This window comes from Salmo salar, chromosome ssa07 (genome assembly GCF_905237065.1).
Source record: "Salmo salar chromosome ssa07, Ssal_v3.1, whole genome shotgun sequence".
In the NCBI taxonomy this organism is placed as follows: domain Eukaryota; kingdom Metazoa; phylum Chordata; class Actinopteri; order Salmoniformes; family Salmonidae; genus Salmo; species Salmo salar.
Window position 1 is genome coordinate 47655989 of NC_059448.1, and position 22471 is coordinate 47678459.

At 48.3% G+C, this 22471-nt stretch overlaps 1 pseudogene; it reads left to right on the top strand.

Moving 5' to 3' along the window:
* The first annotated feature begins 1981 nt into the window (after positions 1–1981).
* Positions 1982–22471, top strand: part of LOC106609382 (acyl-CoA synthetase short-chain family member 3, mitochondrial-like) — a 51772-nt pseudogene continuing 31282 nt past the window's right edge.

A 22471-nucleotide genomic window follows, 5' to 3' on the forward strand; every position in this document is an offset into this window, starting at 1 on the left:
GTTTCAGGTAGCCTTCCACAAGTTTCCCACAATAAGTTGGGTGAATATTGGCCCATTCCTTCTGACAGAGCTGGTGTAACTGAGTCAGGTTTGCAGGTCTCCTTGCTTGCACACATTTTTTTCAGTTCTGACCACACATTTTCTATAGGATTGAAGTCAGGGCTTTGTGATGTCCACTCAAATACCTTGACTTTGTTGTCCTTAAGACATTTTGCCACAACTTTGGAAGTATGCTTGGGGTCATTGTCCATTTGGAAGACCCATTTGCGACCTAACTTCCTGACTGATGTCTTGAGATGTTGCTTCATTATATCCACATAATTTTCCTGCCTCGTGATGCCATCTATTTTGTTAAGTGCACCAGTCCCTCCTGCAGCAAAGCACCCCCACAACATGATGCTGCCACCCCCGTGCTTCACGGTTGGGATGGTGTTCTTCGGCTTGCAAGCCTCCCCCTTTTTCCTCCAAACATAATGATGGTCATTATGGCCAAACAGTTCTATTTTTGTTTCATCAGACCAGAGGACATTTCTCCAAGAAGTACGATCTTTGTCCCCATGTGCAGTTGCAAACCGTAGTCTGGCTTTTTTATGGCGGTTTTGGAGCAGTGGCTTCTTCCTTACATAACTTTCAGGTTATGTCGATATAGGACTCGTTTTACTGTGGATATATGTACTTTTGTACCTGTTTCCTCCAGCATCTTCACAAGGTCCTTTGTTGTTGTTCTGGGATTGATTTGCACTTTTCGCATCAAAGTACTTTCATCTCTAGGAGACAGAACGCATCTCCTTCCTGAGCGGTATGACGGCTGCGTGGTCCCATGGTGTTCATACTTGCGTACTATTGTTTGTACAGATGAACGTGGTACCTTCAGGCGTTTGGAAATTGCTCCCAATTTGCTCAACAATTTTTTTTTCTGATTTCTGATTTCTTTTGATTTTCCCATGATGTCAAGCAAAGAGGCACTGAGTTTGAAGGTAGGCCTTGAAATACATCCACTGGCTCAGTTGGTAGACCATGGTGTTTGCAATGCCAGGGTTGTGGGTTCAATTCCCATGGGGGACCAGTACAAAAAAAAAAGAAGAAAAAAAATCTATGAAATGTATGCATTCACTACTGTAAGTCGCTCTGGATAAGAGTGTCTGCTAAATGACTAAAATTTAAAACATGTTAAGGTATAGGGGGCAGTATTTTCATGGCCGGATGAAAAGCGTGCTCAGAGTAAACTGCCTAATACTCGGGCCCAGAGTCAAATATTTGCATATTATTAGTAGATTTGGATAGAAAACACTCTGACGTTTCTAAAACAGTTGAAATGATGTCTGTGAGTATAACAGAACTCATATGGCAGGCAAAAACCTGAGTAAAATCCAACCAGGAAGTGGGAGATCTGACACTTGTAGTCTTTCAAACCATTGTCTATTGAAACTACAGTGTCTGTGATGTCATGTTGCACTTCCTAAGCCTTCCACTAGATGTCAACAGTCTTTAGAAAGTCGTTCGAGGCTTCTATGGTGAATTTTGAGGGAATAACAGCCGGTTCAAGCAGTGGACTGTCTGAGGTCATGTAGTTACTTCATGCGAGTTCACGCATGGTTAGCATTTTACATTTTTCTTCTGTAATGAATACGCTATTGTCCGGTTGGAATATTATCGACTTTTTATGTTAAAAACACCCTAAGGATTGATTGTAAACATCGTTTGACATGTTTCTACAAATGGTAATGGAACTTTTGAGCTTTTCGTCTATTGAATTGCGCTCCCGCATCGCGCCTTTGGAATAGTGTTCTGGACGCGCCAACAAAACGGAGGTATTTGGACATAAATGATGGACTTTATCGAACAAATGAACATTTCTTGTGGAAGTGGGAGTCCTGCGAGTACATTCCGCCAAAGATCAGCAAAGGTAAGGAAAGATTTATAACACTAATTTAGAGTTTTATTGATCCCATGACTTGGCGGGTAGCTGTATCTTGCATTGATGGCTGAGTTCTGTACTCAGAATATTGAACAATGTGCTTTCGCCGACAAGCTATTTTAAAATCAGACACAGCAGTTGCATTAAGGACTAGTATATCTATAATTCTTTAAATAATTGTTATATATTTTGTCAACGTTTATGATGAGTATTTCTGTAAATTAATGTGCACATTCACCGGAAGTTTTGGGAGGCAAACATTTTCTGAACATCACGCGCCAATGTAAAATGCTGTTTTTGGATATAAATATGAACTTGATCGAACAAAACATACATGTATTGTGTAACATGATGTCCTATGAGTGTCATCTGATGAAGATCGTCAAAGGTTAGTGCTTAATTTTAGCTGTATTTCTGGTTTTTGTGACGCCTCTCCATGCTAGGAAAATGGCTGTGTGGCTTTTCTTGTTTAGGTGGTGTGCTAACATAATCTAATGTTTTTCTTTCGCTGTAAAGCCTTTTTGAAATCGGACAATGTGGTTGCATTAAGGAGAAGTGTATCTTTAAAATGGTGTAAAATAGTCGTATGTTTGAGAAATTTGAATTATTCGATTTTTAATGTTTTGTATTTCGCGCCCTGCTATCCCATTGGCTGTTGGCTAGGGGTCCCGTTCCGCTAGCGGAACGTCTGTCCTCAACAGGTTTTAATGTTTGCCACAATGCGGTGGATCGCCATGTCGAGAGCGGACGAGGAGATCCACCGGCCATCATTTATGACAGCCCAGTGACTGGAACTAAGCAGACCATCACTTTTAAAGAACTACAGGAACAGGTAATGATCTTAACCACTTTTAGAGAACTACCAGAACAGGTAGTGATCTCAACCACTTTAGAGAACTACAGGAACAGGTAATGATCTCAACTACTTTTAGAGAACTACAGGAACAGGTAATGATCTCAAACACTTTAGAGAACTACAGGAACAGGTAATGATCTCAAACACTTTAGAGAACTACAGGAACAGGTAATGATCTTAACAAACCTCTTCACACTGTAGATATTCATTTAGACTGTAGGACATCCCTCTAAATATACATTTTCACCAGTATGTTGTAACATAGTATAGCCTCCCCTAAGCAGCTTGAGCCCCTTCCCCTCCTCTCTGCCCAGGTGTCCAGGCTGGCTGGGGTCCTGGTGAAACATAGGGTGTTGAAGGGCGACCTGGTGGTCATCTACATTCCCATGGTGCCCCAGGCCATGTTCACCATGCTAGCCTGTGCCAGGATCGGAGCCCTGCATAGCCTCATTTTTAGGGGATTCGCCTCCAAGCAGCTGTCTGTCCGCATCGACCATACCAAGGTCAGCTGACCATCATAGCTTCACATTGTGTCTCTTTAGTTTGATGTGGTGGATGACACGTCCCTTTGTTCTCTCAATTTCGTTTAAAATGGACCATGCACTCAAATATATTTTGCTATTTGTTATTTTCTCCACTGTCAGATCTGTTTAATGGTTGAATGGTTAAATGTGAAATGTACATGCCACATTTATAGCACTGTTTATAGAAGAGTTGATGGCCCACTTTCACAGTCACAGAGATAGTAATATTACAGTATATAAAGGTCTCACTGAAGCCAAGTGAACCACTTTGTTGGAGGGATTTCATCAAAGCAGCAGGGATATTAGCCAGTATGCGACTCTGATGCTGAATTACATATACTGAAATCCTTTTAAGCTATATAAGCCAGACCTTCAAGCCTTTTAAGTTTTAGGCCTATATAACATTCAGAGAGGAGCACCTCCACTATAGCTGAAGATTCCTCCTCAAACATTTGGGTAGAGTTGATAAGCCTGTTTTATATTGCATTAGAATGAAAGAACAAGTGTCTCTAATTTTTCAATGTTGAATGAGACAGTCATTTCAGATCTCTTATTAAATTTGATCAGTAACCCGAGGAAGGTATCATGGTGTGCAGATAGTAATTGAGAGGTAATATTGGTCATATTGATAGTACATTACATAATCATAACATGGCCTTTCAGAATGTTCTAAAGTCCATTTCAGACTAATGCATTTGTTGAGCTGTGTTGTATCACATCTCTTAAGTCTTGTTTCTTTTAAGAGGCACCGCTAGCACACTGTGTGAGTGCTGTGTCTTCCAGCCTAAGATGATAGTGACGGACTCCTTTGGCATTGAGCCTGGCAGGAGAGTGAGAGACATTTTTATTTTTTATTTTAATTTTTTATTTCACCTTTATTTAACCAGGTAGGCTAGTTGAGAACAAGTTCTCATTTGCAACTGCGACCTGGCCAAGATAAAGCATAGCAATTCGACACATACAACAACACAGAGTTACACATGGAATAAACAAAACATACAGTCAATAATACAGTACAAAAAAAAAAGTCTATATACAGTGAGTGCAAATGAGGTAAGATAAGGGAGTTAAGGCAATAAATAGGCCATGGGAATGGTAGATGTGCAGAAGATGAATGTGTAAGTAGATATACTGGGGTGCAAAGGATCAAGATAAATAAATAAATACAGTATGGGGATGAGGTAGATAGATGGGCTGTTTACAGATGGGCTATGTACAGGTGCAGTGATCTGTGAGCTGCTCTGACAGCTAGTGCTTAAAGCTAGTGAGGCAGATATGAGTCTCCAGCGTCAGTGATTTTTGCAGTTCGTTCCAGTCATTGGCAGCAGAGAACTGGAAGGAAAGGCGACCAAAGGAGGAATTGGCTTTGGGGGTGTCCAGTGAGATATACCTGCTGGAGCGCGTGCTACGGCTGGGTGCTGCTATGGTGACCAGCAAGCTGAGATAAGGCGGGGCTTTACCTAGCAGAGACTTGTAGATAACCTGTAGGCAGTGGGTTTGGAGACGAGTATGGAGCGAGGGCCAACCAACGAGAGCGTACAGGTCGCAGAGGTGGGTAGTATATGGGGCTTTGGTGACAAAATGGATGGCACTGTGATAGACTGCATCCAATTTGTTGAGTAGAGTGTTGGAGGCTATTTTATAGATGACATCGCCGAAGTCGAGGATCGGTAGGATGGTCAGTTTTACGAGGGTATGTTTGGCAGCATGAGTGAAGGATGCTTTGTTGCGATATAGGAAGCCGATTCTAGATTTAATTTTGGATTGGAGATGCTTAATGTGAGTCTGGAAGGAGAGTTTACAGTCTAACCAGACACCTAGGTATTTGTAGTTGTCCACGTATTCTAAGTCAGAGCCGTCCAGAGTATTGATGCTTGACGGGCGGGCAGGTGCGGGCAGTGATCGATTGAATAGCATGCATTTAGTTTTACTTGCATTTAAGAGCAGTTGTAGGCCACGGAAAGAGAGTTGTATGGCATTGAAGCTCGTCTGGAGGTTAGTTAACACAGTGTCCAAAGAGGGGCCAGAAGTATACAGAATGGTGTCACCCCCCTGGTGGAGAAAGCCCTGGAGCTCAGCTCTCACAGTCCCTCCAAGGTCCTCATCTACAACCGGCCCAGCAGGGTGAGGTCCAAGAGATAGAATACTGTTCTATGTTATTCTGTGGTAAGGCCTAACTCACTAACGTCAACTCTCTCGGAGAGATGCCTGTCATTTCCCAAAGACAATAACTCTGCTGACATGCAATAGTTTTACATTATCCTCTCTATTGGTTACCTAATGCTATTACTTCCTGAATGGACCACGAATCCGGTTCCAGTGTATATATAAATGGGATGATTTCAGCCGTGAGCTTGTATGGAGTTATGGATGGCTCGACAGATCTGTCACTCTTAAACGGCCTGTTGAAACAAAGGCGGGAGAGAGAAACGGTGCGCATGAGGGACTGAATCACGTAACGCACGCAGCGCTGAGATGTGCCCCTAGGTTGTGGTGGGGAGCCTGGCACAGCGTCAGAGTGAAACCAGGGAGAACCGGTAGAATAAAAGACAGTCAATTTCCCCCAAAACAGCCAGCAGGCACTTACAGTAATGTGTTGGCACTCCAGCAAACTGAAATGAGTTTCTTCTCAACTCGTACATAAAAACAGCCAAATCTCTGCTCAGGGAAATCATTCTGAAAATGCTTTGCAAAGTATTGCAATTACTCTGCTCAGGCAATCTTTCACACCTATTTTATTAGTACCACCTATGTTTGGAATGTATCACAATGTCTGGGGTTTTGCACCCTGATTGCTGCTGTGTTACCTTTATGCACAGTTACCCTAGTAGCTATTTTTGATTATGCAACACTGTCACAGTATCCACAGAAAATGGTGCCCCTCCTCGGCCGGGCGGCACTCGCCGGTCGTCGTCGCCGGTCTACTAGCTGCCGCCGATCTGTGTTTCTGTGTTCATTGTGTTTTGTCTGTCTAGGTCCGCACCTGTTGTCATTTCTGTCATTAGTGGGGGGGTATTTAGTTTGTTCCTTTGGGGTTGTGTGTTGTGCGGGATTGTTTGTTTGTCAGCGGGTTTATGCTGTGGCCGTTTCTTTTCTATCGTTTTTATATTGGAGGATTTATTTTCTCGCCGGGCTGCGCCCCGTGCGTGATTTTCCCTTTGTGGATTACCTGTTTCCCTTTTGGGTATCGTGCACTCCCAGTGCCTTTTGATCACCTAGTGTGTGGGTGTGAATAAACTTCGAGCTACTGGACGATATCTCCTGCATTTGACTCTACTCCTTCCTCCTGCCCTAAGTACCCGTGACAGAATCCCGCACCACAAATTATTATGGCGTCAGCAGGACCCGAAGCAACTTCAGTAGCTGAGCAGGTGTCGCAGCATGCCAGCCTCCTCTACCGCCTAGGCTCGGCGATGGACCAAGTACTGACCCGACTGGAGAGCTGGGAGAGAGGTACCTCCTCCACCAGACCAGCTCCAGTGGCTCTGCTGGCGCCCCTACCGACACCCCCTGAAGTGGGCTCGAGTGGGATTCGGATTACGCCACCGAGGGAATTTGATGGGACGGCCGCTGGGTGTAAGGGGTTTTTACTCCAAATCGAACTGTACCTGGCGACCGTCCGCCCCTCTCCCTCCGACGAGGAGAAAGTGAGCGTCCTCATCTCCTGTCTTACGGGTAGAGCCCTGGAATGGGCCAACGCGGTTTGGGAGGGCCCAGACTCGGCTCGGAACGACTACCCGGAGTTCACCCGTCGCTTCCGGGCGGTATTTGATCATCCCCCGGAGGGCAAGGCGGCGGGTGAGAGACTGTTTCATTTGAGACAGGGGACGAGGAGCGCTCAGGACTTCGCCTTGGAGTTCCGGACTCTCGCCGCGGGATCGGGGTGGAATGAGCGGGCCCTGATGGATCACTATCGCTGCAGTCTAAATGAGGATGTCCGTCGGGAGCTGGCTTGTAGGGACCACGCCATCACCCTCGACCAGCTGGTGGATTTATCCATCAGGCTGGACCACCTACTGGCTACCCGGGGACGTTCTAGTCGGGGTCTGTTCATTCCACCTCCCAGCCCTCCTGCTCCACTGCCCATGGAGATAGGAGGAGCTGCTCCGAGGAAGACCGGAGGGGGGGGCCTCTCCTGCACCCACTGTGGACGCAGAGGACACACTGCGGACCGGTGCTGGAGGGGTCCCCCCAGGAGTCCAGAGGGCAGGCAGAGCACTACATCAACCCCCCAGGTGAGTCAGCACCAGACACACCCAGAGCCCCCTGTCGACCACATGTACACTTCTGTTTGTTTTCCCGATTTTTCCCCTCACTCCCAGTATAAGGCACTAGTCGATTCAGGTGCAGCTGGGAGTTTTATGGACCGTGGGGTCGCTAATAGGTTAGGGATTCCCCTGGTTCAGCTGGACCACCCCTTCCCTGTGCACGCCCTAGATAGTCGACCGCTAGGTTCCGGCCAAGTGAGGGAGGTTACTGTGCCACTGGTTATGACGACGTGGGGGGGTCATGTGGAACGTATCAGCCTATACCTCATTGACTCCCCGGCGTTTCCGGTGGTACTGGGACTCCCCTGGCTAGCCACTCACAACCCTCAGATTTCGTGGAGACAGAGGGCTCTTAAGGGGTGGTCAAGGGAGTGCTCAGGTAGGTGTGTAGGAGTTTCCATCGGTGCAACCACGGTGGAGAGTCCAGACCAAGTCCCTACCGTGCACATTCCTTCTGAATATGCCGATTTGGCTATCGCCTTCAGTAAAACGAAGGCAACTCAATTACCACCCCATCGACAGGGGGATTGTGTGATAAATCTCCAAGCTGACGCGGTCCTTCCTAGGAGTCATGTGTATCCTCTGTCTCAGGAGGAGACGGTGGCTATGGAGACATACGTCACGGAGTCCTTGAGACAGGGATACATACGGCCATCTAAATCACCCGTCTCCTCGAGTTTCTTTTTTGTGAAGAAGAAGGGGGAGGCCTGCGCCGTGCATTGACTATAGAGGTCTAAATTCCATCACAGTGGGGTTCAGTTACCCACTACCTCTCATTGCTACGGCAGTGGAGTCATTCCACGGGGCGCGCTTCTTCACCAAACTAGATCTCAGGAGTGCGTATAATCTGATGCGTATCCGAGGGGGAGACGAGTGGAAAACCGCATTTAGTACCACATCTGGCCATTATGAGTACCTCGTCATGCCGTATGGGTTAAAAAATGCTCCCGCTGTCTTACAATCCTTTGTGGACGAGGTTCTCCGAGACATGCTCGGACAGGGGGTGGTGGTGTACATCGATGACATCTTGATCTACTCCGCCACCCGTGCCGAGCATGTGGCTTTGGTGCGCAGAGTGCTTGGGCGTCTGCTGGAGCATAACCTATACGTCAAGGCTGAGAAATGTGAGTTCTCCAAACGAGCCGTCTCCTTCCTAGGATATCGCATTTCCACCACAAGGGTGGTGATAGAATGTGACCGCGTTACGGCTGTGCGTAATTGGCCTACCCCTACCACGGTGAAGGAGGTGCAACGGTTTTTGGGGTTCGCCAATTATTACCGGAGGTTTATCCGGGGTTTTGGTCAGGTGGCAGCTCCCATTACCTCACTGCTGAAGGGGGGTCCGGTGCGGCTGCGGTGGTCGGCGGAGGCGGACAGGGCCTTCCGTCATCTGAAGGTTCTGTTTATTGACGCTCCGGTGCTGGCGCATCCGGATCCCTCTTTGCCATTCGTGGTGGAGGTGGACGCGTCCGAAGCTAGGGTAGGAGCAGTTCTGTCACAGCGTCCGGGCGCTCTTCTGAAGCTCCGCCCCTGCACTTTCTTTTCTAGTAAGCTAAGCCCGGCGGAGCGCAACTACGATGTGGGGGACAGGGAGTTGTTAGCTGTGGTCAAGGCTTTGACAGTGTGGAGACATTGGCTTGAGGGGGCACGTCACCCTTTTCTCATCTGGACCGACCACCGTAACCTGGAGTACATCCGGGCAGCGAGGAGACTGAATCCTCGTCAAGCCAGGTGGGCTATGTTCTTTACTAGGTTTCAGTTCACCCTTTCATACATTCCGGGTTCTCGGAACCGGAAGGCCGACGCACTGTCGCGTCTCTATGACACCGAGGAGAGGACCATCGATCCCGCTCCCATACTCCCTGCGTCCTGTCTAGTGGCGCCGGTGGTATGGGAGGTGGATGCGGACATCGAGCGGGCGGTTCAGTCAGAACCCATTCCGCCTCAATGTCCCGCGGGTCTGAGGTTCGTTCCGCTTGGTGTTCGCGATCGCCTGATCCGATGGGCCCACACTTTACCCTCCTCGGGTCATCCTGGGGTGGAACGGACAGTGCGAGGCCTGAAAGGGAAGTACTGGTGGCCCACCTTGGCTGAGGATGTAAGACACTATGTCTCTTCCTGTTCAGTGTGCGCCCAGTGCAAGGCTCCTAGGCACCTGCCTCGAGGGAAACTACAGCCCCTCCCCGTTCCACAGCGACCTTGGTCTCACCTCTCGGTGGATTTCCTAACTGATCTCCCGCCATCTCAGGGGAACACGACGATCCTGGTTGTTGTGGATCGGTTCTCGAAGTCCTGCCGTCTGCTCCCGTTGCCCGGTCTTCCTACGGCCCTACAGACCGCGGAGGCCCTATTCACCCATGTCTTCCGGCACTATGGGGTGCCCGAGGACATCGTATCTGATTGGGGTCCCCAGTTCACCTCCAGAGTGTGGAGGTCGTTTATGGAGAGGCTGGGGTCTCGGTCAGCCTGACCTCGGGTTTCCACCCCGAGAGTAATGGGCAGGTAGAACGCATCAACCAGGATGTGGGCAGGTTTCTGCGGTCATATTGCCAGGACCGGCCAGGGGAGTGGTCGAGGTTCGTGCCATGGGCCGAGATGGCCCAGAACTCTCAACGCCACTCCTCCACTAACTTGTCACCTTTTCAAGTTGTATTAGGTTATCAGCCGGTCCTGGTGCCTTGGCAGCAGAGCCAGATGGAGGCCCCTGCGGTGGAGGAATGGGTACAGCGCTCTCAGGAGACCTGGAGGGCTGTCCAGGAGTGCCTGAAGCGGGCTATCGGGCGACAGAAGGAGAGCGCTGACCGCCGCCGCAGTGAGGCTCCCGTATACAATCCAGGGGATAGAGTCTGGCTCTCGACCCGAAACCTGCCCCTCCGCCTGCCCTGCCGGAAGCTGGGTCCACGATTTGTGGGGCCGTTCAAAGTCCTTAGGAGAATAAACGAGGTGTGTTATAGGTTACAACTCCCTTCATATTACCGCATTAACCCCTCGTTTCATGTGTCTCTCCTCAGGCCGGTGGTAGCTGGTCCACTGCAGGACGCTGAGGTGCGGGAGGTCCCTCCGCCCCCCCCTGGACATCGGGGGGGGCCCGGCGTACACAGTCTGGGCCATCCTGGACTCCCGACGTCGGGTAGGGGGCCTGCAGTACCTCGTGGACTGGGAGGGGTACGGCCCGGAGGAGAGGTGCTGGGTTCCGGTGGAGGACATTTTGGATCCCACTATGCTCCAGGAGTTCCATCGTCTCCGTCCGGACCGGCCGGCGCCTCGCCCTCCGGGTCATCCCCAAGGCTGGCGTCGGCGTGCTGCGGGAGCCGCGCGTCAGGGGAGGGGTACTGTCACAGTATCCACAGAAAATGGTGCCCCTCCTCGGCCGGGCGGCGCTCGCCGGTCGTCGTCGCCGGTCTACTAGCTGCCGCCGATCTGTGTTTCTGTGTTCATTGTGTTTTGTCTGTCTAGGTCCGCACCTGTTGTCATTTCTGTCATTAGTGGGGGGGGGTATTTAGTTTGTTCCTTTGGGGTTGTGTGTTGTGCGGGATTGTTTGTTTGTCAGCGGGTTTACGCTGTGGCCGTTTCTTCTCTATCGTTTTTATATTGGAGGATTTATTTTCTCGCCGGGCTGCGCCCCGTGCGTGATTTTCCCTTTGTGGATTACCTGTTTCCCTTTTGGGTATTGTGCACTCCCAGTGCCTTTTGATCACCTAGTGTGTGGGTGTGAATAAACTTCGAGCTACTGGACGATATCTCCTGCATTTGACTCTACTCCTTCCTCCTGCCCTAAGTACCCGTGACAAACACAGGGAGGATACTTTTAAGGTGATACGTTGTATGTTGTCATGGAAACTGTCCGAGCAAATCACCATACCTCCCTTGTTGGAGAATTTGAGATGTCCCGCTTTTTCTGTTGTTGAAGTCGTTGGGAAATTTCCGCTCTTGTAAATGTTAAACCACTCTAGTAATCACTATGAAAAGGCAGCGAGTGGTTCCAGAGAAGTGGAATTCAAAACCCACCCATAAGGCCCTCGTGAATCAGAGAAGGGTCCTACTACTGGATTCTATTCTTTTGGAAGAGGAGAGAACAATTGAAAAACAGCTCAAGGTTTTGGGGGTCTTCTCTCCTTTCCCTCGGCCTTTGGGCAGTTGGAATTCCACGTGTTCTGCATCATGAAAGCTCACTTATTGAAAAATGCACAGTTGAAAACCTAAGTTGTGAAGACTATAAAAAACGTTTCTTGAACAATGTGGCATTGGTGGTCGGATGAGCCTTGTTGAGTTGTGTACAACTAATGCATCTGTTTTAATCTGTCTCTTATGTCCACGTGGTAAAAATGATTGAATGTGTGTCTCTTGAATATGTCATGGAAATGAATACATCTCTCCTGGTTGATTGTCTGCAACAGGAGAAGGTGTCCACGCACCCTGACCTCAGTCTGGACTGGGAGGAGGAGATGTCCACTGGACGTCCTCATGACTGTGTGTCTCTCCCTACCAGCCATCCTCTATACGTCCTCTACACGTCTGGGACCACCGGAACTCCTAATGTACAGCACTCGGACTAGACACAACACGTTCATTACAGGAAAGGGTGTAAAGTCCCACTGGGAACAGACATCAGTTCAACGTCTAGGTTTGATTTACATTTGGTTGAGTTGTCAACTAATGTGAAATCAACAAAAAATGTCACCATGACATTGGATTTAGGTTAAACGTTGGGTGAATAAACAGATGAAACTCCCTTACATTGATTACTTTTTTCAAATGCAATCCATTTTCCATTTTGATTCAACGTCATCACATTGCATTTTTTGGTTGAAATGACATGGAAACAACGTTGATTCAACCAGTTTTTGCCCAGTGGGGTCTGACGACTTTTATCATAAGGAAGCCAGTCAATTTCACAGTTTAATGCAAGAGATGAGTATCATATACTACAGTAGACTTTCCATGGCTCTGCAAATGTGATTCAAGTTCCTTCTAAACTCTACCACCATGAGATAGATGAGACCATGTTTAAACCAGAACCAGTAGTACTGAATATGAGGTGAACCATGCAGGAGGTAGAGAAATTGCCCGGAGGTGGCTCTAAATTGGAAAAATACAGCTCCAGATAGCTCACAGCTCCAGATAGCTCCCAGCTGAACTCCTACAGGTTTTGTTACCATACATCGTAAAGATGGCCTCACGAAATAGTTGAATTTAAAAATCAAGATTTGTACCAGGGTTTGATGTATAATAAAATAAATAAACCTGTTGAGAGCTTGTTGCATTCGTCTTGCATCAACGTTCGCCTCTTTTCTACGTGTCCCCCTCAGGGCGTTGTCAGGGATACTGCTGGGTACGCTGTGATGTTGACGTGGACCATGGCAAACATTTATGGCCTCAAGCCCGGTGAAGTAAGTCCATGTGAAACATCTCCTGTGTTCTTTATCATTGTATTACAGAACATACACCATATACATGCACAAACATAGTACAGTATGGATTCTCTCTTCTTTCTCTGCCTACTCTCTGCTAGGTATGGTGGGCAGCGTCTGACCTGGGCTGGGTAGTGGGCCACTCCTACATCTGCTATGGCCCTCTCCTCCACGGCAACACCACCATTCTATACGAGGTATGTACCGTAGCCTACATAGGCCTATTATAATGACCTGTGAATGGGTCACCATTGGTCAATTAACTCCAGAAAAACAAACAAACTCAACTTTCTCAAGGACTTGTCCCTTTCACTCAGTGATTCCAAATGCTTCGCAGATTACTCTATTTAAAGATAATGAGCGCAAGAAAAATGGACTCCTAATGACGTATGATTATATGTGGTTTCAGACAACCGGCATCTTGATATTCATGCACATGATCATCATTGCAAATTTACACCGGCCTCATTAAATCAATATTCACTGGCTCAACAAGGCCCAGTTAGCTTGGTTTGTGGAAGTTATTTGTATGAAGAGCTGCTGGTGATTCTGCTGTGTTTGGGCCCTGGGAAAATAACCCCAGGGCCCAGGGCCCAGGGAGAGAGGGGTGGGGAGGTAGGACTGCTCATGGAGCCTATCTGCCTCAATTAGCCTTTTGGTCTCTGTGGCTGTTGGAGGATTGGAGGTGGGTGTTGAATTCATCAGCCTGGCTTTAACCAGAGCCTGTTGTCTGTGGCTGCATTTGCCTTGTGGAGTGCACTGCTCCTGTCTACCCTGCTCCACACAAGACCTTCTGTCCTCTCACTGATCAATACACAGTCATAGATATTCACACTGGGAGGAAATGAAGGCCCTCGAGTCTGTTGTTGTTGATTTCCCAGCTCATTTTAATCTGTCTCTCTCTCTCTCACACACACGCCTCGTCTCTCTCATGCCTCATCTCTCGCTCTCTCTCCTTACATGTGGAGCAACCTCGCCGACTGAACCTTTAGAGAATGAATATCGGTTCCGCTCGCCCGTAGGCTCTTCCTCACTGCGACTTTTGTTGGTGCACAAAACTTTCTCAATAGAGTAATCTTGTTTCTATTCATCAGTTTCAGCCCATCTGTCTGGGCTCCAAATAGAATTTTGTCTCCATTTCAAACAGATCTTGCCATGAATATTCATTCTGTTCGGCACAGTGGAAGTGTTAATGTTGTGGAACGTCAATAGTAACAAAACTTTATGGCCTTAGTACTGTTCTTCTGTTTGATAGGTGGCTGGCTGAGTCATTACTACTGCAAGCCTCTAAAAACAGCTTGCTCTGAATGCACTGCTACACTTCAATACCCAATTGGCATGTTCATGTAAGCTTATGTCCTCAGGCTGTTTGGGTTTGTAACGGATCTCTCTCTCTATGCAGGGCAAGCCTGTTGAGACGGCGGATGTCAGGGCGCTCTTCCGCGTGCTGTCAGAGCATGGTTGTTCCTCCATGTTCCCCGCGCCCACTGCCATCCGAGCCATCCGCCAGCAGGACACCCATTCCGCCATTGGGGCTCAGTACCCCCTCACCAGGTACCCTCACCACCCAATCCCCACATATTGACATAACACTGTGGAGATGGACCATTCAACAACTGTCGTGGCTAGCTCTGTTTTGTACCTTTTCTGCCCACTTGAAGTAGGCCTACCCTTTATTCCTCTCAACGTCCAGGGACTGGGTACCTTTCATCCATACCCAGTGTTGTCCCCCACTGGCTGAAGGTTTTGGCACTGCCTGCCCACTCTCTTGTTAGTCTCTGTCCATCTGCTGGAACAGTGTCCCTGCCAGGCCCAGGCTCATCACTCACAACCTGTGTTCCCATTTAGACCTGATTGAGGTTTAATCAGGATGGATAAAACACCGGCAGGGCATTCATTCCTATTACATAATACTGTGCTGCTGCCATGCTGCTAAACACACAGGGAATCACTGAGTGCTGTAGAGAGCCCCAGGCAATACCATCTTTGATGGTGCCTGGTTCCAGGGACTGAAGTGATTGTTATCCCCATGGGAAATGTCATCATTTATATTGATAATAAATCTGTTGAAAATACAGTTTTGGTTCCTTAATATTTTGAAACAGTATCACAGTCGGGGGAGTGGTGGTAACTCCACTTATTTAGATTTTTCTCCATACCTGTGTCATAAAGCAGGGGCTTTGATCTTTGGTCATAGTTTGCCATTGAATAATCTGCATGTAGGGTATTGAAGGTATTTTGTGTGCTGTTTCTGAACACTGTTTTGCCTCGATTGCTCCAGGCAGACTTGAGACACAAATCCCAAAGGGATTGAATTCATTGTTTTCCCTGGACTTTAACATGACATTCTTTCTGCTCGTTGTTATGATGGACTATGCTTCAGTTGTTGGTTTAGTCATGTGCCATGCAGCATCTTTCCATGACTGTCTTTCTCCCAGAGGGAGCAGGTTAGTGAAAGACTACAGCAATTCAATGAGAGAGAATTGACGCACAAACACAACAACCGTAATCTAAGATGTTTCCAGAATCCAGACAGACTCAGACAGTAGTCGAATATCCGGTTGACCTTTGTGTTTCCTTGCCTGGAGACAAAACAGACAACCATCAAATGTATTTTTCTCCCTCCTCTACTACCAAACAGGTAGCAGCGCTAACAGTCAAGAAGCAGACACTAGACGTTGTAAGGGCTGTCTTCAGGAAAGGACCAAAATGCAGCAGAGTTAGTATTCATCCTTCAATTTAATTGGAAAGAACACTATACAAAAACAAGGAAACTGACAGCCAACAGTCCTGTCAGGTGCAACCACACTAAACAATTACCCACAAAACCCAAAGGAAAAACATGCTCCTTATGTGTGACTCCCAATCAGCAGCAACGAGCACCACCTGTGCCTGATTGGGAGCCACACACATGGCCCAAAACAAAGAATACCAAAACATAGAAAAAGGAACATAGAACGCCCACCCAATGTAACACCCTGGCCTAACCAAAATAAAGAACAAAAAACCCCTCTCTATGGCCAGGGCGTTACAGTACCCCCCCCAAAGGTGCGGACTCCGGCCGCAAAACCTGACTCTGAAGGGGAGGGTCCGGGTGGGCCTTCTTACGGCGGCGGCTCAGGTGCGGGACGTGGCCTCTGCTCCACCCTTGACGTCGCCCTCTTATGTGGCGCACCTGGCCGCGCCGAAGGTCTGGTGGGCGACGCTGACTGCGCCCGGCTGGCGACCGGCGATGGTTGCGCCCGGCTGGCGGGCGACCCTGGCGGCGCCCGGCTGGCGGGCGTCCCCTGGCGGCGCCCGGCTGGCGGGCATCCCTGGCGGCTCCGACGGCACTGACCCAGGATTCACCAGGCTGGGGAGACATGATGGATGCCTGGCCCTGGGCACAGGCACAGGACTCACCAGGCTGGGGAGACAGGACAAAGGCCTGGCCCTAGGCGTAGGCACAGGACTCACCGGGCTGGCGGGCGTCCCTGGCCACTCTGGCAGTTCAGGGCAGTCTGGCCACTCCGGCAGTTCAGCGCAGTCTGGCCACTCCGGCAGTTCAGAGCAGTCTGGCCACTCCGGCAGTTCAGCGCAGTCTGGCCACTCCGGCAGTTCAGCGCAGTCTGGCCACTCCGGCAGTTCAGCGCAGTCTGCCCTCTCTGGCGACTGTTGACTGGCGGGCAGCTCCGACGACTGTTGACTGGCGGGCAGCTCCGACGACTGTTGACTGGCGGGCAGCTCCGACGACTGTTGACTGGCGGGCAGCTCCGACGACTGTTGACTGGCGGGCAGCTCCGACGACTGTTGACTGGCGGGCAGCTCCGACGACTGTTGACTGGCGGGCAGCTCTGGACAGGTGAGACCCACTGGAGGCCTAGTCCTGGGAGGTGGCACAGGACGGACCAGGATGGGGAGACCCACTGGAGGCCTAGTCCTGGGAGGTGGCACAGGACGGACCAGGTGTCGGAGACCCACTGGAGGCCTAGTCCTGGGAGGTGGCACAGGACGGACCAGGATGGGGAGACCCACTGGAGGCCTGGTCCGAGGAGGAGGCACAGGATAAACCGGGCTGTGGGGGAGCACTGGAGTTCTGGTACGGACACTCTTTACCTATACTCCAGGCTGAATGCCCACTTTGGCCCGGCACGGGCGAGGAGCAGGCATTGGGCGAACTGGACCCTCCCAGCGCTCTGGAGACACAGTGCGCAACGCCGGCGCAGGATAACCTGGACCGAGGAGGCGCACTGGAGACCAGACACGCTGAGCTGGCACCATCCGCCCTGGCTCGATGCCTGCACTCGCATGGCACTTGCGGGGGACTGGTATGTAGCGCACCGGGCTTTGAACGCGCACTGGGGACACCGTGCGCTCCACAGCATAACACGGTGTCTTACCAGTACCACGCTGCTTCCGGTAAGCACGGGGAGTTGGCTTAGGTCTACCACCTGACTCCGCCAATCTCCCCGTGTGCCCCCCCAAAAAAAATTGTGGGGCTGCCTCCCGTGTCCGTTGCGCTCCCTTTCCTCATACCAGCGCCTCTCAGCTCTCGCCGCCTCGATCTCCCACTGCGGGCGGCAATAATCCCCAGCTTGAGCCCATGGTCCTTTCCCGTCCAGGATTTCCTCCCAAGTCCATGACTCCAGATAGCGTCTCTCCTGGTGCCTCTCCTTGTGCTGCTCCTTCCTCTGCTGCTTGGTCCGTTGTTGGTGGGTAATTCTGTAAGGGCTGTCTTCAGGAAAGGACCAAAATGCAGCAGAGTTAGTATTCATCCTTCAATTTAATTGGAAAGAACACTATACAAAAACAAGGAAACTGACAGCCAACAGTCCTGTCAGGTGCAACCACACAAAACAAGAAACAATTACCCACAAAACCCAAAGGAAAAACATGCTCCTTATGTGTGACTCCCAATCAGCAGCAACGAGCACCACCTGTGCCTGATTGGGAGCCACACACATGGCCCAAAACAAAGAAAAAGGAACATAGAACGCCCACCCAATGTAACACCCTGGCCTAACCAAAATAAAGAACAAAAAACCCCTCTCTATGGCCAGGGCGTTACAGACGTGCTATTTACAGCTCAGGAAATTGGATGTTCTCAGTGAATGTAAAAAGAACGCAATCCAGTAAAGTTGAATACAATAGCAATTAATGTCAATTAAAACGTCAACTCTATTTCCCCTCTTTCTCATGAATTGATTATAAACTTGTAGTTTGAAAGGCAAGCGTTTTGAGAACACTTCATTAAGCATTAAGACACTAAAACACCTTAGTTCACGTGTGGATTGTTGCTCCTATGAACGGGTTGTTGCTGGTATCTCCTCAGTGTATGGCACCGTTATCAGTAGGCCATAGACAGTTTGGTAGTAATATGATGTGGGTGGATAGCATATGAAATATTCATCACGATCTCTCTGATAAGCTCACTGCAGTAGCCTCTTCTCAGCTCCTAGCTCAGTTACGTCACATGGGTAGCTAATTGCACTGATTCCTGTGCTAAAATATACCACAGAGCCCATAACAACTATTGCCGCTCGTGACAGAGCCTGGGGAGAAGCCACTGCCATGGACCAGAGGAAAGAGGGTCTCCGGGTACAGAGGGTCAGTGAGGCAGAGTGAACGCTTCAAACGTAGGCTTTATTACATCACTTACCAACAGAAATCAGGCTTTATTACATCACTTACCAACAGAAATCAGGCTTTATTACATCACTTACCAACAGAAATCAGGCTTTATTACATCACTTACCAACAGAAATCAGGCTTTATTACATCACTTACCAACAGAAATCAGGCTTTATTACATCAATTACCAACAGAAATGCTTACAAATAAGAAACTTAAAGTATAACTTCAAATAACAAAGACTCTCAGTTTAAGATAACCTTTCAGCCCCAAACTGTCTGCTGCTACTGTATCTCCAGTTCTCTCCCTCGAATGTGAGCAGCAGCAGCCTAATCAACTGTTGGGGCTGATTGTCCAGCCAATCACACACTTGATTGACTTATTATCCATTAGCCTACCAACAGAGAAAGTGCCGGAAAGGCGCTGGAAGGATAGATAGGTCGTGACCGGCCTCACACGCCAGTACAGTAGGTAGCGGTGTATGCACCTGTCAGTTGGTTGCGATTCGCAAACATTTTTTAAAGAAGAAGAAGGCGCTGGAAGGGCACGGCAAGAGGGCTTGCCTCCTCCAGTGCCACAAAGTCATTATGAAGGAACTTTCCTATGTGCTGATTTTCAGAAAATCAGATTTGCCTGTGTAGCACTTTCCAAGTGTTGAAAGGTGCAGACATGCCAAAACCACAAAATTGCCATTTTCAGCCCAGTATTTCGTTCTCGCTGGGTACTTCATGATGACTATTGTTATTACAACACATGAGTTGCTTCCGTGGAATGGCTCTGCACTGTAATGGCCTTGGAGCATTATCAGTGAGCTTGAGCAATTTCACTCATCACCCCAGATGTCAGGAAAGTAATAGAAAAGCGGGTTTGGAGCTCTCTGGAGTAGGAGTCACGTCTAGCTCTACCGTTCATCCCACACAGAGGAACAATCACAGCACAATGGAGCAAGCACCAGTTTATAGCCCTTATTAACATAGCCCGGAGCACTAACTCAACGCTCACAGGCAGAGCAGACTCTTACTTATGGGTGACAAAGTTCATGATTTCAGTCAATAACATTTTCCAGCTTGTAGCACCAGGAAGCTTGGCTTGTGACTCACTCTGCCTGTTTGCTTAACATTTGCAGTATTTATATCATGCATTATCTGGGATGTCATGTGCCATCTTTCAAGGAATATATGTGATATTGATATACCTTCTCATTGCAAGGTGACACGTACAAGGTGCGCATACCCTGGAGCGGCAGGGTAGCCTAGTGGTTAGAGCGTTGGGCTAGTAACTGAATGGTTGCAAGTTCAAATCCCCGAGCTGACAAGGTACAAATCTGTCATTCTGCCCCTGAACAAGGCAGTTTACCCACTGTTCCTAGGCTGTCATTGAAAATAAGAATTTGCTCTTAACTGACTTGCCTAGTTAAATAAAGAAAAAATAAACAGACAAGCACATGCATACTAAATGCAATTATGGGGCCGAATGTTTCCTCTCTCATTGTCGTTAATGAGACACAAACTTCCCCAGTGGGACTATGTTAGGTATAGTACTGTGGGACTATTGTTGCCTGTCCAAGGCTGAATCTGGGCCTCTGAAGATATGGAGAAATGTGCTTGGCCTTCACCCACCCACTTGCATAAATTACACACAGATCCAACCATCAGTGGCTGCCTGTCTCTCCCCTCCTCCCAACATCTGTACTCAGATTGTTCCAGAGTTGGAGCAGGGAACACAGGGCAAGGTGTCACGGGTGAGATTTAAATGGCGTGCGGTGTAGAATACGGAGAAAAGAGCAGCAGAGTGATGTTCTGTAGAGTTCTGTGACCCTGCTTCTTCTACCCATTCTCATTCAGATTACACCAAGACCCAGATAACAGACCAATCAGAGGAGGATGGTGGGAGGAGCAATAGGAGGACAGGCTCATTGTAATGACCGGAAGAGAATATACAGTATGGAACGGTTTCCATATGTTTGAGAATGTCCAATGACTGCATTCCAGCCATTACAATGAGCCTGTCCTCCCACCAGCCTCCTCTGAGGCCTATTCGAATTAGAATTCCTTGAGTTGTTATGTGTGGCAGGAGGCCATGGAAACTGTATGGCCTCAGACGTTTTGGCAGCAAATGAAGTCTTCTCTGCTTTATCAGACCATGTCAAGGTCCCTGAGTGAAGATTAGCATGGTCGGTTGTTTACATACACTTAGGTTGGAGTCATTAAAACTCATTTTTCAACCCTTCCACAAATGTCTTGGTAACAAACTATAGTTTTGGCAAGTCGATTAGAACATCTACTTTGTGCATGACACAAATAATTTTTCCAACAATTGTTTACAGCCAGATTATTCCATCTGGAATTCACTGTATCACAATTCCAGTGGGTCAGAAGTTTGCATACACTAAGTTGACTGTGCCTTTAAACAGCTTGGACAATTCCAGAAAATTATGTCATGGCTTTAGAAGCTTCTGATAGGCTTATTGACATAATTTGAGTCAATTGGAGGTGTACCTGTGGATGTATTTCAAAGCCTACCTTCAAACTCAGTGCCTCTTTGCTTGACATCATGGGAAAATCAAAAGAAATCAGCCAAGACCTCAGAAAAAATATTGTAGACCTTTACAAGCGCCTGAAGGTACCACGTTCATCTGTACAAACAATAGTACGCAAGTATAAACACCATGGGACCACGCAGCCGTCATACCGCTCAGGAAGGAGACGCGTTCTGTCTCTTAGAGATGAATGTACATTGGTGCGAAAAGTGCAAATCAATCCCAGAACAACAGCAAAGGACCTAGTGAAGATGCTGGAGGAAACAGGTACAAAAGTATCTATATCCACAGTAAAACGAGTCCTATATCGCCATAACCTGAAAGGCCGCTCAGCAAGGAAGAAGCCACGGCTCCAAAACCGCCATAAAAAAGCCAGACTATGGTTTGCAACTGCACATGGGGACAAAGATTGTACTTTTTGGAGAAATGTCCTCTGGTCTGATGAAACAAAAATAGAGCTTTTTGAACATAATGACCATCGTTATGTTTGGAGGAAAAAGGGGATGCTTGCAAGCCGAAGAACACCATCCCAACCGTGAAGCACGGGGGTGGCAGCATCATGTTGTGGGGGTATTTTGCTGCAGGTGGGTCTGGTGCTGTCACGGGTATCGTCGGTGAAGGAGGACCAAAATGCAGCAGGACTGTGTTTGTTCATTTTGAACATTTATTTAAATCCAAACGAACACAAAAACAACAAACAAGAGAACGAACGATCCACTGACAGTCTGACAAGGCACAAGGCTAACACAGAACAATCTCCCACAAATGACAAACACACCCTAATATATGGGACTCTCAATCAAAGGCAAATAGACAACACCTGCCTTCAACTGAGAGTCCCAACCCCAATTAACCAAACATAGAAACAGACACACTAGACTAAACATAGAATACATGAAAATCAAACAGTGCCCAAAAACCCCGGAATACTTAAATCAAATGCCCCTTCAACAAACACACCACCCCGAACCACATAAAACGAATACCCTCTGCCACGTCCTGACCAAACTACAATACCAATTAACCCTTATACTGGCCAGGACGTGACAGGTGCACTTCACAAAATAGATGGCATGAGGTAGGAAAATTATGTGAATATATTGAAGCAACATCTCAAGACATCAGTCAGGATGTTAAAGCTTGGTCGCAAATGGGTCTTCCAAATGGACAAGCATACTTCTAAAGTTGTGGCAAAATGGCTTAAGGACAACAAAGTCAAGGTATTGGAGTGGACATCACAAAGCCCTGACTTCAATCCTATAGAAAATGTGTGGGCAGAACTGAAAAAGCATGTGCGAGCAAGGAGACCTACAAACCTGACTCAGTTACACCAGCTCTGTCAGGA